The sequence below is a fragment of the Stenella coeruleoalba genome (assembly GCF_951394435.1).
Source record: "Stenella coeruleoalba genome assembly, chromosome: 1".
NCBI lineage: Eukaryota > Metazoa > Chordata > Mammalia > Artiodactyla > Delphinidae > Stenella > Stenella coeruleoalba.
Window position 1 is genome coordinate 46,219,035 of NC_137169.1, and position 20,590 is coordinate 46,239,624.

At 46.0% G+C, this 20,590-nt stretch overlaps 1 pseudogene across 1 annotated transcript; it reads right to left on the reverse strand.

Annotated features, from left to right (window-relative positions):
• Positions 1–682: 682 nt before the first annotated feature.
• On the reverse strand, positions 683–1,649 carry LOC307193550 (G protein pathway suppressor 2-like; annotated as a pseudogene). The gene has a single exon. The product of its transcript is annotated as a G protein pathway suppressor 2-like (transcript).
• Positions 1,650–20,590: the final 18,941 nt, after the last annotated feature.

Consider the following 20,590-nt stretch of genomic DNA (forward strand, 5'->3'; position numbering starts at 1 on the left):
CAGATAGTCCTAGCTCTGCATTTACATGAGATGCAGTCAGGTCAATTGCTTCCCTTCTCTGAGTCCCTATTTCCTCACTTGACTGGGTTGTTAATTAAATGACTTAAGGCATATGGAAGCTGTGAGCAAACTTCTACCCCTCTGAGGACATTTTGGGAAGAAACTTAGGAGGATCTCTTCCAACTGCCATTTTTCAGACAGTGTGTAATTCGTTGTTACTTCTTAATAATTTGCTTTTTTTCCAGACAGCCCACACCTCCTTCCCTACCAATAGGCGTACCTTATAACCGTAAGCCTAACTCTAGACACCTCGGCTTCTAGAGGCAGGTGTAACAGGTGTGTGGAAGGAAGTGGGCATGCTGACCTCGTGCTGGGGTCCCAGGGATGAATCAAGCAAGGTCCTCACCCCCAGGGAACCCCGGCATGGCTTTGGAAAATGGATGAGAAACCATGGCGATGTGGTGAGGACAGTGTGGTGAGGGAGGGAGTGCACATAGGATCCAGTTTGGGCATGGATGGTTTTTGAGACAGGAGGGTTAGAGTGTCTGGGGAGGCTTTCTACAGAAGGTGAGGCTCCCCCTTTTATTTTCAAGTGACAGTAGACTTTATTGGCCTGGGACTCGGACACACTGGGGACCCTCCTCCATGGTGAGCGGTGAGGGTTGAAGATATAATCTGATAGTCACTTGTGGTAGAATCTTGGGTCCTGACTATGCTAGATAGTGGTGAGCCAAGGGCAGGGCTGGCTGGTAGCTGAAAAGCCCAACTTTTCGGGCTGTTGAATCCGCACAAGGATCTGCGGGGAGAGGCAGGGAGTCCAGGGCTGGATGCGGAGCTTGGGGATGTGTGGGGCATGGGGAGGGTGAATCAGAGAAGCAGTCGGCTGTTAGCATCTCCCATCTGCTTTTGCAAGGACAGGGCACCACCAGGCTAGGGGAACCCTGTTTGGGTGGGCTGAAAGTGGCCGTGCATGGCGTGGGGCTGTGACTGTGGCTGAGATAGGTACTGCACTGCCCGAAAGGCTTAACATCGTGCTCTGAACTGCTGAGTAGGACTACAGGTTAGCTGCTCGGGTCCATGCTGAGGTGGAGGCTGAACGGTCCCATAAGCACAACCTGGGCTGCCTTGGAATTGTCCATGCTCTGGGCTCCCTTTGGAAGCAGCGGCTGAGCCCATGTAGTGCTGGGTCATAAGCATCTGGGGCCCAAACATCAGTTTGGCTCTGTCAGCTGTCATGAGGTGATTGTGTCCTCCAGCTGTCCCCCACTTGCTGAGGGTGTGAGTTCCTGGGTGACAGTCAGGCTCTGCTGGTGCACAGCTGATGTCAGAGTGGTCAGGTCATTCTGCTCCTTTTGCCTTTGTTTTTCTTCTTCATGTAGAATGTTCTTGAGCTGCAGGAAAACAGTGCTTTTCTTCCTGTTGGGCCAAAAGCTTCTCCTGAAATGTCAAGATTTGTCTCTTGGTCTCTTCCCATGACATTCTCTCTTCCATCTCCTTCTCCCTTCTCTCCTGTTCTTCTTTATCTTCTGTTGCATCATCTTGTCCACCTCTTCTTCCTCTTGCTGCTTGTGCCCCTGCACAAGGGGCACAATGGGCTGGTGCAATGCCCTGGCCATGACATTGGAAAGCTTGGGGTGCTCCAGGAGCATGGGCAGGGTGCTGCCTGGGGTGTTTGGGCAGTGGGCACCCGGCTTGGTCACTGATCACCAGACTTAGGATGGGCCCACCTTGTTTTTGCTTCCTCTGCAGCCTCCCTGGGGTTTTCTTTTTTTTTCCCCACTCCCCAGAGGTATGGGAAACTGATCAGAATGAGTGGAGGACAGGACATTCCAGCAGACAGAATTACAGGAAAGTGAGAAACTTGCCCTTGAGTCGGAAGCAGAAGTGATGCTCTCAGACTTCCAGGAGGTTAGGGAAGATGTCTTGGGGTTAAATAAAGAGGACTCACGGGGACTGCGTTGAAGGAGGTGAGTGTGATGAAATGCCCCTGATGTGCATGGGAGTGAAATGCCTATGGGTGTGCATGTAAGCCAAGCACAACTTCTGGGGGCCTGGGTAGGATAATCTGGGGGTATGACAAGCTGGTGGGGGTCCCCCTGGGATCAGTCTGGACATCCTTACGCAGTGGCTCCCGAGCTGCTATGCCCATTGTTCCCCTGGGCTGTTCTGGAGGCCAAATCTGTTGTAGATGTTATTGACTGCCATGTTTGTTGTGTCAGAGCCAGGGCCTGAGTGGAGTAGACCTCCTCTCCTCATTACCTCACTTGAGCAAGCACCATCATTAATGTTTGCTTTTCTTAAGAAATGTACTTATTTCTAGTTATATAAGCAATAGGTTCATCCTAGAAAATTGGGAACATACAGAAACATATACAAAGAAGGGAGTTAAAAACAATGTCCTGATATCAAAGAGATCTGATGTCAGAGTTTGCAGAGACACTTAACATTTTGGTGTAACTTCTTCCAATGCATTTTTTTTTCTTTGTACGTGTACATTTACGTGTACGTGCATAGAAATAAAAATGTTCGTGTGTTTAAGTCATACAACCTGCTTTACATCAAGTTGGCATTAAAAAATGGGGTGGTATTAGTAGTCATAACTTGTATTTTACTGGCTCCCCCAAACCCTCTTTTGCAAAGATTTCCTGAATTATTTCTGGGGAGTTCTACAGAATTTCTCATATGAACTCAGGAACTACTCCTCTGTTTTCTTTACTTTCAGAATTGTGGTCCTTACAAAGATATTCACTCTGGAGGTCTCCAGGCCTCTGACTCTGCCTCGCTTTTGCTGCCAGGGCCCACCTTCAAAGCCTTTTCTAATGGGCACTGTTATGAGTCTTATAGCTGCCATGTACTTTGGCCCCTCCTGGTGCCCTGGAGCCATCCTCCAGGAACAGAGCACAGCTGAGCTCTCTGGAGCCTGTAGGAAACCAAAGCTAAGCTGAGATCCCTATAGAAGTGGGAATCTCTGACCCTTTTGGCTTATACTTTGGGGGTGCAAACAGCCCTGCTTTAGGTCCTATGTAGCAACGTCTGCCAGAGCTTTTTATTGAAAATGCTTGTGATAAATAGGCTTGAAAGATGGCCACCATCAACTCCTTCCCTCCCTGCAAGCACCTGCTGCTCCTCACATCAAGAAGTGAAATCTAGTCCCCAACCCTTTGAATCTGGTCTGGTCCTCGTGACTTACTACCAACAGGATGCGTCCAAAAGCATGTTCTGGGACTTCTGGGACTAGGTGATAACAAGGCTTGACACTACCTGAGTCTCTTGAAATGCTCATTCTTGGGTTACTTCTTCCCAGAACCCACCACCATATGATGAGAAGCCATATAGAGGGTCTACATGTAGGTGCTCCAGTTGACAGCCCCATCTGAGGGCACAGTCTGCACCAACCGCCAGGCATGTGAGTGCGCCATCTTGGATTCCCAAGGAGTCCAGCCTTCAGGTGACTCTAGCTAAACCCACCATTTGACCACAACCACATAGGAGACCCTGAGGAAAACTGCCCAGTTAGCTCAAGGAACCATGAAGGAAAATGATAAATTGCTGTTTTAAGTCACTAAATTTCAGGGTAGTTTGCTACACCGTCACATAAGGTAAACAGCAGATTTTAGCTTCTCTCTTAGCTCAGATATATTCTGAGTTCCCCAGGAACTGCGTGACAGACACCTTGCCTTCCCCAGAACAGCCCCCGCCCAGCCTATGTATGAGGCTTTGTGTCTTGGTTAAACATGTCTGCCCAGCCCTTCCCTCCTGATGCTGACTACGCTCCCAGGACAATCCCGCTGGACTCATCCCATCATTCCACCTGCCATTTCCAGAAGTGCCTCAATCCCAGGGGTATAATATTGCTTAAGCTCTAGCTGGGAACTCTGTACACAGATGAGGAGTTTACTGTATATACAGTTGTATTTATTAAATTCTTTTTGCACTTAGTGTTGTATTGTGGTAACTTTCTAATGTCATTAAAAATTCTGCAGGATTAATATTCTGAATTTATATCATTAGTCATTCACCTGTTTTTGGAAAATTGCCCCTACCTCTTTTTTGCTTACATTGTAAAAAAGGCTGAGATGAATATCTTTGTCCATAAATCTTTACTCAGGTTCTCATCTTAAGGAAATAATTGAGTACTCAGCAGAGGGTATGACTTTTTAAAAATGATGCATAATGTCAAACCATTTTTCAGAAAGAGTGTACCAAGTTACCCACCGCCAGTCAATTTGATAGGCAGAAATGAGAATAATAATGAGAATAATATCAACTGAAAGATTTTTTTTACTCTTCCACATTTCTGCTGTAATTTTTCTTCTTCTTTAGCCATTATTAATTATCTACTATGTGCCAAGAAATCAGCTTGACCCAAGGAAGTGAAGAATTCGGTATATAACCCTGAGAGTGGACCATGTGGCTTGAGGAACAGAGTTGGTACCATGAGGTAAGGAGAGCACCTGTCCTGAACCCAGTTTGGACTTGTTCTTAGTCACCCTGGTGGATCCTCAGTACACTGGAGAGGGTGCTATGTGGCAGTTCGGAAAGACAATGACTTTGGCATCAGATATGTCTTCTTCAAATGTGGGCTCTGACACTTACCAGTTATGTGACTTTGGACAAGTTATTTAAATCTCTTTAGCCTTAAATTCCTCAAGTGTAAAATGATAAAAAAATGTGGTGTCCCTCTAAGTCTGTTGCTGGGATGAAAAGAATTAATAAAAAGATAATAAACGTAAGCATCTTACATTGGTATCTATTCAGTAATCATCAAAGCCTGTTCTACCTCATTATCTCTCAGCCTCTCTCTCTCCCTCCCTGTTATTGCTCCTGCCCAGCTTCACTCCCCTCATATCGTTTCTCAGCTCTTTTACAGTCACCGCCCCATAACTAGTCCCCCAGCTCAATGTCTTGTCCCTCCAATCTGTTTGCCACACCACCTGTGACTGTTTTTCTAGAATTAAATCTAATCATGTTCCTACCTTACTTGAAATCCTTCAAGAGTTCCTTAATGTGATTGGGACCCGGCTCTTCCTAGCATTCCAGCCTCATCTCTTAACCTCTCCGCCTCATCACAGCCCGTAGCCTGGACCCACAGGGCTGCCTAGAGTCCCTGACACAGCCCTGTCTTCCCAGACCCTGGCACATGTGAACATGCTGTTTCTTTATTTTGGACCCTTTCCTTCTTCTCCTGTCCAGGTAGTTATCTCCTACTCATCCCTTAGAAATTAGCTGAGGTGAGACTTTGCCTTCCCTGACCCTTCAAGCCGGTCAGGTGGTCCCTCCTCAGGCTTCCCCATCATGGCACAAAGACAAGGAAGCACACAGTCCCCTCCCCCACCTTCCTTGTGGGCAGGAATGGCATCTTCATTCCTACATTCCTATTCAGAGCCTAGAACAGGGTTTCTCAACGTCTACAAACTGACTATGACTGGCTGCATAGCTTGTATAACCTAGTGCAAAATGAAAATACAGAGCCCCTAGGTTCAAAATTTGCCAAGAATTCCAACGGCAATGGCAGAGTATTAAGCCGAGTGCGGGCCCTTCTGAGAGCCGAGCCCTATTGATGGCACATATTGCTTGCCCAAGAAGCCACACTTACTATTGACATCTGGGGTCAGACAGTTGCTGTGGGGAGTTGTCCTGTGCACCGTAAATGTTTAGCAGCATCCTTAGCTTCTACCCATTAGATGCCAGTAGCACTTCCCCAGCTGGGGAGAGCTGGGGGAACGACCGATAATGTTTCCAGATATTGCCAAATGCCTCCTGGGGGGGACAGAATCACCCCTGGTTAGGAAGCAATGGCCTAGAAGATCGTAGCCACTCAAGGCAGGTTCCTGTGCTCTGGAAGAGGTTAGGGCAAAAGTACTGCTGGGAACCAAACCAGCCTGAAGAAGGCTTCCTGCAGATGGGGTGTCTCAGGGAGAGTCTCAAAGGATAAGTAGGAGTTGGATAAAACCTGCTACCTGGTCGAGTAAGCTGACTTAGCAAGAACGCTGAGGGGTACTGGGTGGGGGGTGGTGCAGGAGCATCTAATAAGGCAAGGAAGCCTTACAAACCTTCAAATGAGTCACAGATCTGGTGGTTTCACATGAGTGGGCTGTGAGATTTATAATGAGAAAAGAACTTTGAAGTTCTTCCCTTGGAGTTTTTTTGGGGAGCCAAGAGCAAGGGAAGCCTTGAGGATCTCAGAGAACTGTGGGCCATAAAACCCTCGCTAGGCTTCCTTAAAAACAGGGGTCAGCCAACTGCCACCCTCATTGCTTGCAACTGAGAACCATTGCTGATAGGCCTAATGGCTTGCACGTGTCCCTGCCTTGGCCAATGGAGCTGGTCCTGTGGCCTGTCTCCTCATCGCCCTCAGATTATCCCACCCCGTGGGCTCCTGGGAATGCTGTAAACAGGTCACCTCACTGGTGTTGCTGGGGAGAGGGTGGTGGGATGGAATGCTATGGCTTTGGGGGTACAGAACCTAGGTGGTGAAGGCAGTTCTTATGTCTTGGGGTGAACAGTGGGAAATAATACATCAGGTCAGATGTTCAGGAATACAGTGAGTCTGGACCTGGTTGGATGAAAGGACTCACATCTTCTATTGGTTAAGACCATCTAGTGGAACCTTGATGCTGGTCAATAACCTCTGGTTCCCATAAAAACTGCTGTGTGGGGAAGGTGTTCTCCCAAGACGAAGGAAAGCATAGGTCAGATGAGATTCTAGGCGTTGCAGATCATGGAACCCTTCACTGAGGCAGGTCTTCTCCGAAGCATGCGTTCTTACTCACATAGTTGTGCCCGACTTCCAATCCTCTACGTTTTAGGCGTGTGACTTGGAAAAGTTACTTAACTTCTCTGTGCAACAGTTTTCTCATCTGTAAAATGGACATAAGAGTAATCCAGACTTCATAGGGTTAAACTGATCACAAAGATCAACCGAAATCTTGTGTGCGTGTGAAGGCACGAACCTCTCCCCAAGGTGCCAGAACAGAATGCCAACTATAATATCCATGAAAAGTTTCTTGTGGTCGCCTGTTTGGTCCAGGACCCTTTAAGTGAACCTAGCTCAGCCTCGTAAGCAGAAACACTCTCCTATCAGCAAGCGTTCTCGGTTGTAAGCAATGAAAATGAACTCTGGCACCCCCACGGGAGGGTGTTGGAGGCTCCAGAATCAGTAGACACTAGAGGATCGGCCTTGGAAGATAGACAGGGATCAAGGAACTCTTTGATTGTCCAGGAGACAAATAGCGGAAGGCAAGCATTCATCTTTTGGAAGACAGCCAGATGGTACCACCCATCAGTACCCTCACCACCAACGCTGGACAGCACAGCGACTGCGAGTGAAGCCTAAGCCTCATTCATCCAGGCAACTTTGCTGGGTGCTGCGAGCAGCAGAGAGTGAGGACTCCCCACAGCCACTGTGGCTTTCATCGTGAGTGTGGGCTGCTTCTTCCCATGGGCTTTCCTGTCACATAAGAAGACCCTTTGCTGGGTGGTTAATAAGAATTAACACATGACCCCCTATGTCCTACCTCTTTGGCTGCCCAACCTCCACTCAAAACATATGCTTCTAACATACACACACACGTCCTTCTTACTACTGAGAATGTATTTTAGCTTCTCCACAAAGGAACAAAGACAAAAGCCTTACTGGTTATTGCATCCAGACTGTGCTTCCAGTTCTTTCTGAAACTTATGGATTCAATTGTAAAGTCCACTGTTACTGTGTCCCACATATATAAGAGTGGGGAAAATGGGGAGGAAAGAAGAGGAAACTTCAGTAAAATATAGGAATACCTGACACTGCAAGGAAGGCAATACAGATAGAGGCTCTGGTCCTTGTTTCTGCGTAACTGACGTTTGTAGCTTTTTTTTTTTCTACTATTTCATTCCAATGGTTTTTGCCTTCAGCCAGCCCTTCCCTGGTCACACTGGTGGGTAGCCCAAAGGTTTAGTTTTGAGGGATATGAGCCCTTGGTTTCAGGCTGCAGAGTTTTCTACTAAACTTCGCTATTAGATACGGCAGAATCAGGGGGTCCCCAAGTTCCACTCTTACTACTCCTGTGTTCCTATCACTACAATCGTATTTTTCCTTGACAATCAGGGGCAAACACCCTGGCCAGTGTGTTGACTGTCCTTCTTTTCAGTCTATATTCTCAGTGGCATAAGGACACTGAAATGAACAGAGGGTCGTGGTAAATTCAGTTCAGAGTGACCATTGTCATGTCCTCTCATGGAAGCATTCTTCCCTGAAGAATAACTTCCCCCAGATCACTGAGTCAGTAAGGCCCAAAGTTGTGGGAACGGGAAGCAAGCTTGTGAGCCAGTGTGAAGAGTGCAACCTTCTTCAGTCCCTGGGTCCTGGACACTTTATTCTAGCAGCAACATTACCATAAATTGTTCACTTGTTGAGAGTATTATCATTTTTACAGGATGGTGCCCCACCTTGTGAGGTGTTACTCTGCTGGTGTGGTGACCGATTCTTCACCTGACCAGGACACCATTCTGTGAGTACAGCAGCTCCTGGTAAAGCGCACATCCTAAAATAAATGAATCCTCTGGGTATAAAAACATTGCCTCACACTACTATATCTAAAATAGATAACTAATAAGGACCTACTGTATAGCACAGGGAACTCCACTCAATGTTCTCTAATGACCTATATGGGAAAATAATCTAAAAAAGAGTGGATATATGTATGTGTATAACTGATTCACTGTGCTGTACAGCAGAAAGTAACACAACATTGTCAATCAACTATACTCCAATAAAAATTAAAATGCTTCCTGGGTAGATGTCCCTTCTCTACGGTCCCTGGGTGGAGCTATAAAAAACTGCAGTGCTTGTGAGTCAGTGCACTGATCAGAGGTACCTTCCCATGGAGCTATAGGGATGGGCTGGTGGAGGAGACGAATTATGGCAGGAGTGTGCCTTCTGGGAGTGGAAGCATTTACTGGTGCCTTAAGAACCTATTGTGCCCGGTCCCACGTACACCACTTTCATCTGATGATGGAAAGCTGCTGGCCATGCACTTTATGGGCGGTGGCTTATAGAACACCCTGTTCACAGTGCTCAGCTAGGTCTGAGGGCTTATTTCCTGTCCCATTTTCAGTCATTTAGTCTCCAACAGGGCCTAATAACAATACACACAATGCTTTTTAAGACGAGTGTGATTATTTGCTGAGTTGTGCCTGGATTTGTCGTTAGGCTTTTTACCCTGGGTCTTGTACTGAGGCTTGCTGTAAGTGCCATAGAGCATTCCGACCTGGCACAGACACACTAAGTACTGTTGGATCTGCTGAGTCATGACAGGTAAGTCTAAGAACTGATTGCATTGCAGTCTGGACCAGGCAGAGAGGCTTCTCCTATTACGTGTTCCACTCAAAGCTGGTAGTTTACCTCCCGGATGGGTGAAAGTGGTAACACAAATGGAGTGTATGTCGCCTCCAAAATTCAGAGGCCCACAAATTATTGTGCTTCTTTTAAGTGGTAGGAAGTGCAAACAAAAACTTAACATTCACTTTTGGGAGACTCTCATGACATGCCTTCAACCACTGGTATTCATGGAACTCACAGAAGTAAAGTCTCCCATTTTTGTGGGATTTCTCTCTCATCCCCTGGCTTGCTGTACTTTACCAAAACATCTACAGTACTTGCCATTTCCTATTTTTCTGGTCCTAATAAAATAATGCTAGTAATGTAGTGGAAAAAGAAAAGGGTGAATTCCACTGTGTAGAAATTACATATAAAAAAACTGCGGTGGACTAACATTTTGCCACCTGGATGGAAAGATGGTGAAGGTCTTTGTGGCTTAAATTGTGGCACAGACGAGGGGTTTTGATATTGTCTCGAGACAGACCAAGTGTACTGCTCTTTCTGCCAGGTGAAAGCAAACTTCTTGCATTTCCTGATACTCATTGTAGAAAAAAGTCGGTCACTGCATACCAAGTGTTGGATGTTAATGGTTCACTCCGGTACGGAGCAAGTCTAGAACAACAGGTATTTTTGAGATATCACCTAATTCTTTTTATTCAAAATCAGCATTGCCCTTCAACTGTCAATCACTGGCGATGATGCCATAAGCCTCTGGCATCCCCCACTCTGTGTTCCCTGGGCCCAATAGATGACCTTTTTCTTCCCCTTTTGAGTTTAAAGCCCACTCAGAGATGGATACAGCAATCACAATTTATTATTGATAAAGGTGATTGGGGAATGTGGCTTTCGATCTGAGGCCAAGTGGGTTTGCTTATGTTTCACCTCTGAATTTTGACTCTCTCCCAGTCATTGGCACGGTGGAACCACCGTGGGCCTTATCCTAGGGCTACAACTTGCCACAGTAAACGTAAGGCACAGAGAAGCAAAAACTATGCATTCCTTTAGGCAAACTGGTTTAGAAAATGAGAAGGACGGAGCCTCGTTGAGCATGTTGAATTCCTTCTCCTAGACTTACCAATTACATATCGCAGGCGGTGGTGACTTTTTCTCCTCCCCTGGAGAAAAATCAAGTGAGGAATGGAAGAAGAGGCCAGCAGTGCTGCTCTAGTTGAAAGGCCTCCAGACAAAGACCTGAGTCTGGGGAGATGGCAGCTGTGCCCACATCCCTTCCTCTCACTGTGACTCTGCACAGCTGGCTCCAGTGGCGTCTTCTGTGAATCAGCCTGAGTATACCTTCCGCTCTGCATCGCTTGCCAGCAAGCCTCACAGGTGGCCTAGGTTACTGGCGTGTGCTTTGGCTTCCAGGGCATGTACTGATGGAGCGTCTCCCATCTTCAAGAGTGGGGATAAAAAGCAGGGCCTCGTGTCCACCAATACTATGTACTGTGGGAGATTCCTCCCAAATACGACTGGGGATGAGATATTGAACAACCGAAAAACTAAATAATTGGCACTCTACTCCCAGATGTGCCCACGTCTGTACACTCCAGATGAGGGTAACAAAAGCAACTTCTGGTTAGTAGATTCCAACCCACTGTCCTCACCATTTCTACTCCTTTAGCTCCTGGCCTGCTTATCACCAGCCCCATTGCCTGGCTCTGTGCTCTGGACTAGGTTTCAGAACTCTCCTTCAGGACATACGTTGTGACAGTCGTCTCCCCGTAACTGCAGAAAAATGGTAATTCTCCTTGCCCTCCTGCCTTCGCCTGGGGCTCTGTGGATCTCATCAGGACTCGTTTAGTTCAGAATATCCAATGCTGACTGAGCGTTTGCTCCGTGTTCGCATAGTTGCCAGTGCTGAAGACACAGGGTAGAGGAAAAGCAGTCTCTACCCTTTCAGTACTTCCGCTCCTGAGGGGAGAATAACTGTCATTATTCTCTATTTGGGTATCTTAATGTTATGATAGAGCAGCTCAGACTGGGGGTAAAGGAAGACTTCATGGAAGGGAACGGTTTCATGATGTTGGCTAGGGTGTTTGTGTTCCTAGGGCTGCCCTAATAAAGTACCACAAGCTGGGGGGCTTAAAGCAACAGAAGTTTATTCTTTCATAGTTCTGGAAGCTAGAAGTCTGAAGTCCAGCTTTTGGCTGGGTTGGTTCCTCCAGAGGTTCCGAGGGTGAATCCGCTCCATGTCTCTCTCTAGCTGCTGGTGGCTCCCAGAGATCCTTGATGTTCCTTGGCCTGTAGCTGCCTCACACCAATCTCTGCCTCCGTCTTCATGTGACTTTCTCCCCATGTCTGTATCTCTTCTCTTCTTCTTATAAGGACACCAGTCATATTAGATCAGGGCCCATCCCAATCTAGTATGGCCTCATCTGAAGTTGGTCACATCTACAAAGACCCTATTTCCAAATAAGGTCATAATCACAGATACAGGGGTTTAGGACCTTTGTGTGGGACACAGTTCAACCCATAATAGTGCTAAATTCTTCAGAGATTTCTTTCAATTACATTTCCTTAAACCTAATGCAATTTTTTTTGTCTTTGAAATGAAGAGTACGTTTTAGAAGCAGTTTCTCTTCTCAAGTTTTCTATTCTAATTATCATCATTCTGCACAATTTTTAAAATTTAAGATTCTACAGGCTGCAGGTCTATTAGAAAAATGTTCTCCAGTTATGGATGTGGCCTGCTTCAAAGAAATCAAAGGAACTGTTTGAACTCTCACCCAGGAAGAAATAAAACATTCCTGAACTGAAATATGAAGAGTCCAGGTAGGGTAGGAATTATCAAATGAAAAGGCTTATTTTCCAGGAGGAAAAAAACCCCAAATAAATAAAAGGCCTTCACATCTAGGACATGGCCAAGCCTCCATAAAGGAAAGAGAGATCCTACAAAAATATTTATTTCAGTTCAATATTTATGTCTTCAAAGGTCTTATTATTAAATAGAAATAATAACCTTTCAATTTCATACAATTAATGGCAGTTCACTAAGTGATTTCATGTAGTAACTTAGTTGTGCCTTAAACTATTGTGAGAGACACTGTTTTACATACAAGGGAATTGAGGCAAACCAGAGAGATGAACTGACTTGTCCAGGGTCAGACGACTAGTCAGCTGACCATGGAGTTGAGAGCCCTGCCTCTCTGGACAAAAGTTCCAAGTAATTCTGCAGGGCGTGCTAGTGGAGGGTGTGGGTTCTTCTTTATTTGACTTTTTAATTCTTCATGGAACTTGAATTTGATAGAGCAATTGCTAAATCGATCTCTTTGAGCCAGAACTTTTCTAAGTGCTGGGGTTACATAGTTAGTGCCCCCAAGTAATTCACAGACATAGAAACCAATAGTTTCATTAGAACTGATATTCCCACCAATCGAAGTGTCGTGATAGACGGTGGCCTGGTGCCGAGGATCCCATGGAGGGGCAAATCCACCTGCTCGTGGGGGAGAGGATGGGTCTGCCTAGGGTTCACAAGTTAGGGGACACACGCTGAACCCTGGGGGACAAGGAGAGTAAAGCAGGCAGGGTGGGAGGTGGGAATAATGAATGTCTGCTTGTGGGGGAAATGCGGGGTGGGTGGTGTGGAGGAATGGCAAATGATGGTTCTGTACAGGTAAGCAGGGTCCCATTGTGAGGGTCTTGAATGAAAATCCACATGTCTTAGACGTCATTTAGAGGGCAATAGAAGGGAATGGACAGGAAATGGGGAGGAGAAGAGGTTATTTTTAACCAGTGGCTCTCAGCTGGAGACAATCTGCCCCCTTCCCTCCTCCTCCCCATCCTGGATATTTGGGAGTATCTGGGGACAGTTTTGGTTATCATGATGGTGAGTAGGAAGTTGCTACTGGCATCTTGTGGGTAGAGGCCAGTTATGCTACTAAATATTCTACCATGTACAGGACACTCTCCCTCAACAGAGTTATCCAGCTAAAAATAACAATAGTGCCAAGGTTGAGAAACCCTGTTTTTTTTTAAAATAAGTTTATTTATTTATTTATGGCTGCGTTGGGTCTTTGTTGCTGCGCGCAGGCTTTCTCTAGTTGCAGCGAGCGGGGGCTATTCTTCGTTGTGGTGCATGGGCTTCTCATTGCGGTGGCTTCTCTTGTTGCAGAGCACGGGCTCTAGGCACGCGGGCTTCAGTGGTTATGGCACGTGGGCTCAGTAGTTGTGGCACACGGGCTTAGTTGCTCTGTGGCAAGTGGGACTTCCTGGACCAGGGCTTGAACATGTGTCTCTTGCATTGGCAGGAGGATTCTTATCCACTGCGCCACCAGGGGAGCCCCAAGAAAACTGTTTTAAACAAGGGAATGATATTTCTTTTTGTGTGTGTGTTAGAGAAACAACGGAAATTGCTATAAGAGCTTGGGAATTGCTATGTGACCCAGCTACCTTATTTTGAATGTTCTTTCTTCTGTAATAGACTGAATATGTGGTATTTTCACATTCTGTTTTATTCTTACTCTCCCTATTCCACAATTATCAGAAGGTACTCTCTGAGCTCATAGTCCCCTAGAGTTGTGCGTGCACAAACTGTACCTGAAGGAATAGAGTTTAACTTTTTTTGCAGGTTTTTTTTTTAATTCAAGTATAGTTGATTTACAATGTTGTGTTAATTTCTGCTGTACAGCCAAGTGATTCAGTTATACATATAGACCTTCTTTTTCCATTATGGTTTATCTCAGGAGATTGAATGTAGTTCCCTGTTCTATGCAGTACAGGGACGTTGTTGTTTATCCAATCTGTACATAATAGTTTGCATCTACCAGCCCCAAACTCCCAGTTCACCCATCTCCTCCCTCACCCCAGCAGCTACAAGTCTGTCCTCTCTGTCTGCGAGTCTGTTTCGTGGATAAATCCACTTGTGCCATATTTTCGAGTCCACATATAAGTGATATCATATCGTATTTGTCTTTCTCTGTCTGACTTACTTCACTTAGTATGACAATCTCTAGGCCCATCCATGTTACTGCAGATGTCATTATTTCATTCTTTTTTATGGCTGAGTCATATTCCATCATGTATGGATATACGCACACCACATCTTCTTTATCCATTCGTCTGTCTATGGACCTTTAGGTTGTTTCCATGTCTTGGCTATTGTGAATTGTGCTGCTGTGAACACAGGGGTGCATGTATCATTTTGAATTAGAGTTTTTTTGGACATATGCCCAGGAGTGGGATTGCTGGATCATACGGCAACTCAAATAGAGTTTATATTTGATGAATGAACGCACAAATGAACAAATGGTTGGGCAGTGCAAAGAAGGGAAAACGAATTGCATAGCAGGTGATGCGGAAGGAGAAACTTGTCGTTAAAAATCCCAGCAAGGTATCACACTGAATTCCCAGAGTGCATTGGGGTGGAAACAAACAGCTCTCTGCCAGGGCCCTCTTGGCTGACACTTCAGAGTCTCTGCTGGCGAGGAGCCCTCGGAATGGAAGCTGGGTTTAGACACTGGAAAATTACTAGGTTTTCTGGTCTCCTGTGTCCTCTGCAGCTTTATCTGTGTGGCTTTGTCAGGGTTTCCATCATAGGCCCTGGATGTGGGGCTAAGTGACCTGTAAAACCTGACTCCAGGCTAAAGCTGGCAGGAACAGAGCCTGCTAAGATGCAGTGAGTTTGACTTGTGGAGTCTTCGGTTGGCTTCTTTGCTTAATTGGGAGAACGCAACTAAGAAATACAGAGGTTTGGTGCTCCTTCTGTCTCTAAGGACAGGCACAGGAAAGCTTCTGATGCAGGGAAGGAAAACAGGCCCGTCGCCAATGCAGAGCTCTGGGAAAGAGTGGTTTGGAAAGTGTTACCCACCAGAAGTTGAGAAATACTACTGAGCAGGTGCCAAAGGCAGCTCTGTGACCTGGGCCAGCCCTTTGCCTGCCCGGGCCTTCATGTCCCTGTGGTTAAATTATGTGGTCCTTATGGCCAGCTTTTGTCCCTGAGTTGGGGTGCTCTAGGATGGTTACAGCAAAATAAAATGCATGTTTAAAGCCAGGCGTCACATGTAAGCCCTCTTCACTCAATGGTGACATTCATTTATTATTTCAGTCATTGCCTATTATTACTTCTTTGTTCAGAATGAGTAGTCTGGAAGTATAACTGAATCAGACCCTGCTCCAGATACAGGCACTGTACTTTGCCCAAGGATACACATGGGAAGATTCCTGACCTCATGGGGGGGGGGGGTCTTAGTTTCTTTATTTTTAAAGTCAGGAAAATAATACCTAATTTATGGCATAGGGATGAAATTTAAAATGCTATAACTTATAAAAAGACTGTAACGCTGTCTGGCAAAAAAAAAAAAATGAGTTCCTTAAATAAAAGCTTTATATTACTAGAACTAGCACTACTACAATAAAAACACAATGTGACAAATGCTGTCCTTGGGGTATATACAATACTGTAAAAGCTCAGAGGTGTGACTGCTTGTGTTTGAGAGTGGGTGGAAGTGGGAGAGGAGTCAGGGAAGGCTCTGTGGAGGAGGTGACATGACCTGAGAACTGAAAAACAGATTATAAATTTTCCAGGCAGAGAAGAGAGGAGAGAACATTCGCCTTAGCAGGAACAGCATCTGCACAAGTATTCAGTGTGCACAGCCGGTTTGGAGCGTGAGGACACACGCTTGTATCCTGATCACAGGGCACAGGTCAGAGGGAGGGGTGTGATGGCTCCGTGGACCACCCTGTCTGAACCAATCCTTTCTTCCTTCTTCCCATCCTTGTTCCCTTTCTCATTTTCATTTTAGAACATTTTAGTACATGCAGATTCTTTGGTGCCCAGATAAACTTCCTGAGGGAAGGAACTGGCCCTGCATCACATGGCGAATTAGTCACAGTCCTGGTCTTTGGGCCGCAGCCCCGGCTCTGGGCTCACTGCTCTCCCCTGGAGGATGTGGTCTTTTCTAGGCTTCTCTTCCTCCATCAGATCTGACTTCCCACCTCTGGGTCTGCCAGTTCTCTGCCGGCCCCCTCTGCCCCACTGCTCACCCTGCTGGACAGCTCACCCCCATAAAGGTCTCTTAAAAATCTTTTATGACTCCTTAGTACAGGCTCCCAGTCTACCCTGCGCCATATGCGGGCTTGTTAATTCCTTCGAGGGTCCACGTGTGGCACATCTTGGGGATGGAGGCTCAGATCTACAGGGTAACAACTGCTTTCACTCTGGGGAAATGTCAGTAGATGTCTGCTTTCCAGAGTGAGGGACAGGGGTCAAGCCAAGAGCTGGAAGCTGGCAGGCAAGCACATTTTGAACACCTGCTATTGCCGTAGATCATGCTGGCTACTTTTATATCTGAAATCGAGATTCACAGCCTGACAGTGTTACTAAACACTTTGGATAATTTACTCAAATTTTCCAAGCCTCAGTTTTCTTACACGTTAAATGGGATAATAGTATTGATTACTCCAGAGAGGGTAGATCAGATTGCTCAGCGGCGTTGAGGGGCTCAGCTTTGAATATTCTCATTGATCTGCTCGGGTTTGTAGGAGACTCTTAGGCTGAATAGATAATTCCTTGGCTCATCAGTTGAATGGTTTCCCCGTGAGCACTGGACCTTGAGTTAGGACTAGGAGCCAGAGGCTCTGTGCCAACTTGGGAAGATTTGGGGTCAGAAGAGAAAATTAATTGCAAGGGACATAGCCCCCACTTCCTCCCTTGTGTCCCTGGGAGGGGGGCTCAGGGCACAGTGAGGAGACCCTGCTCAGGTTCACCCAGGTCTGTTAAAGCTGGCGAGAGAGGGAGAATATCTGTAAAACCTCCTTCTTTCTCCCAGCCAGGTCCACTGGGCTGTGTCTCTTGTGCCTGGGAGGCATGTGCTGTCAGGGAAAGAACCTGACTTTGGAGTTAGCCGGGGTCTCCCTTTTGCAGCTGGGTGTCCACAGGCAAGTCACTTAACCCCTCAGCTTTCCTCCTATGTGAAACAACATTCATGTAGCTTTCCTGAGTGGTAGATGACCTGGCACACAGGAAACACTCTGTAAATGGTAGTTCCCTCCTTCATCCCACTAGAAATACCTTCTCCCCCTGAGGACTGCCACCCAGCCCCAGGGCACAGCTCAATAAAATCCCCATAAAATTTAGCTTTTCTGGGCCCAGCTTCAGAAATTACAGCGAGTTGATTCATCACATTGTTTGAATTATGGCAATATGAAAATACAGAGAACCCACCGGGAGTCAGCCTTTTCCCATATATAAAACAGGGTTATGATCCCATATAAACTTTTAAAAGAGAATACTTTAGTTTATATCTTCATGCGTATGATTAGAGAAAAAAAGGAGGAACAAGAAAAGAAAAAAGAACACATTGGCAAAGAACATAATTCAAACCAACACTCCTGCTTATTAGTCCCTTAGGTCCCTTTTCTTTATCTTCATTCTTCATCTTCATAACATCCTGGATCTGGCGCCCGCACTGTAATGGGCTGGGGTTTTGAGGGCCTTCAGGGTCTGGCTGCCTCCTTGAGATCCCTCAGGTCACCCTCTCCTCTCCATCTTCACTGCCACAGCCTGCATCCCGGTCACCAGTATCCCTGTCCTGGACCACAGACCACCTTGCAATGAATTGTTCCATGACCTTGCAGGCCGCAGCCTGGAGGATGGATGAGAGTGGAGAAGCAAGGTAGGGGACACAAATCAGTGCATATTTTTCCCCGTATAAGACCTTCAGAGGCCCCCAGTGCCCTCAGGATAAAGTCTGAGCTCCTGAGCAGCTTTGCCACCTCCCCACCACCCGGGGCTGCCTCTCCAGGTTCTTCTCCCTTTACTCTCTCCTTTGCCTTGCACACGCCCTTCTCTGCTTCCTCTGCCTGGAAGGCTCTCTCTCCTCTAAAATCTCCTCTCCCCCTTTGCTTATTGCTACTCATCATTTAAGACTCAGTTTATATGTATCAAATAACTTCCTCTGGGAAAATTTAGAAATGATTGTAAATCCAATGAATCTGTTTTCACTTCCAAGCTGTGAGCTGCACAAGGGCAATGACAAGACCTATTTTGTTCATCATTCTATCCCTAATGCTTGGCAAAGTACTTTCTTACTTGATGGACACTCAAAAAAAAAATATATATATGTGCTGTGTTGTGATGACAGACTTTATTCCCAATCTGGGTTCTGCCACTGTTGATACTGAAGGTCACTTCAATTGTAACTTTACCACCATTCTCATCTGTAAAATCGGCACAAAAGTACCTATGTTGCAGTATCATCGTAAGAATCAGAGACAAATCAGTGAAATGTATAGCCCATAATTACGGATTTAATTTCTTGAGTGCCTACTCTTATTATGAGGTTTTGGGGACAGAAGAAAATTTCTTTCTAACACAGTGACCATCAGTCATGCTAAATTATTCAATCCTGGCTAATGCCCACCAGAGAGGCACAATAGTAAATTCCTGGATCAGGGCTCTGTTTACACTTGGAAGGGAAGGAATATCAATTCTTAGTTTTCAAATGAGACCTCCTCTTGCATGGCAGAACATGAAAGAATTGCCTGGGCGTGAATCCAAGGTTCTGTATGTAACATATGTGGATGTTCAAACACAATTTCATTTACTCATGACCCACCTGTCAAGAGCCCATGTCCAATTCAAAAAATACACATGATTAGCCTTTATGGCAAAGGTGTAAAGGGAATGATAATTGTGTAGCTTACTAATTCTTCTACTATTCTTCATCTCTCTGTCCTTATATGTTCATCTTTTTGTAGGGAACAGCAAAGATGGCTAAGGATCAAACTCTCCTAAATGAGCATGAGAGATTTCCCTAGTTGCCAATCTTCTTACCAAAGCCTCCTAGAATTTTGGATTTGGCAAAGCACTTGTGATGGTATCTGAAGAAATTCTTGGCGAAGTGGGCTGACAGGGGACACCAAGCCTTGGAGATTAAAAACAGGCTACAAGATTATTAAAAGATCTTTTCCCAATGGTAAACCATGTTGTAGTTAAACTGTGTGTCCACATAGATTACCTCGTGTGATCTTTGTGCAATACTCTGACACTGCACGAGCTGGGATTATCCAACTCATTTACAGGGGAGGAAGGGGGCTCAGAGATTTGCCCAAGGTTGACTGTTAATGGCACTGCCAATACTTAACCTTGGTTTTCTGGACTCAAAGCCCTCTTTTTGTCCTACATTTACTTCCTCCAGTCAGGCTGAGTCCTGAGTCCCTATTCTTATCCCTCCTCCTCCCTCAGTCTGGAGGCCTGAGGCGGGAGGGATGCTTTATGCATCACCCTCTCTCCTCTGCTGTTGGTCTCAGCCCCTGAAGCCCATCCTGCCCACCTCCCCAGACAGAGCTCATGACTCCTCCTCTGCCCTGTTCATCTGGCGTGATTATGTGCAACAAGTAGGTGCAGTGCAATGTGGTTTGAGCCACAGGGAAGGATGATCTATGTTGTGGGTTTCTGCTTAGCTACATGGTGTCAAGGGAGAGGGCTGCATAGAGACCCAGCAAGAACTGGGTATCTTCTAGGTATTTTACTTCTCATAACGGCGTGCAGTATGTATTCTTATTCCTGATTTACGGATAATGCATTGCATTACGGGGAAAAGCAGATCTTGTCCGCACAGGGAAAGGGAAAGGTACCAGAGCACTCACTGAGTGCCTACTATGTGCTACAACTTCACACACTTATGATTTGTTGAATCCTCACAACCTCCTATGGAGGAAGGGACAGGTGATCTCATTTTACAGGTGAGGAAACCAAAGTTTAGCAAAGTGGAGTCATAGCTTCATCCGGGGAATAAGTGAAAGAATCCGAAGCCCATGACTTGGTGTCTGCTGCAATTTCAGGAAACTGCCCCAAACCAGACTTGCTGCCCACAGGGCCTGTCTGATGAGGGGATGTCAGTCCAGGTCAGAACTGTCTGACAAGCAGGGATGAAGTGGAAATAGCCTGCGACAATTAGACGAGGAAGAAGGAAGGGGTTATGAGGTGTGAACAAACAGGAAACAATTGGGATACAATCGAAAGGAAAATGTAGGAAACATTCCGGAAAGTCAAACTCTTATAGAGCTGTTTGCAAAGAATGTGGTGGGAAAGTCACTCTCTGGCCTGAAAACCACAAGTTCTGGAGGAAAATATCATATCGAATCACAGAAACTCTTTGAAGAAAAGGGTCTTTCATTCATTTAATCGGTCAGTTCATGCCCATCAGTTCTCTACCATGAGTGAATCCTATTCCGGGCACAGCAGGTTTGAGGTTGAATAAAACTCAGTTCCTGCCCTTGGGCTGCACA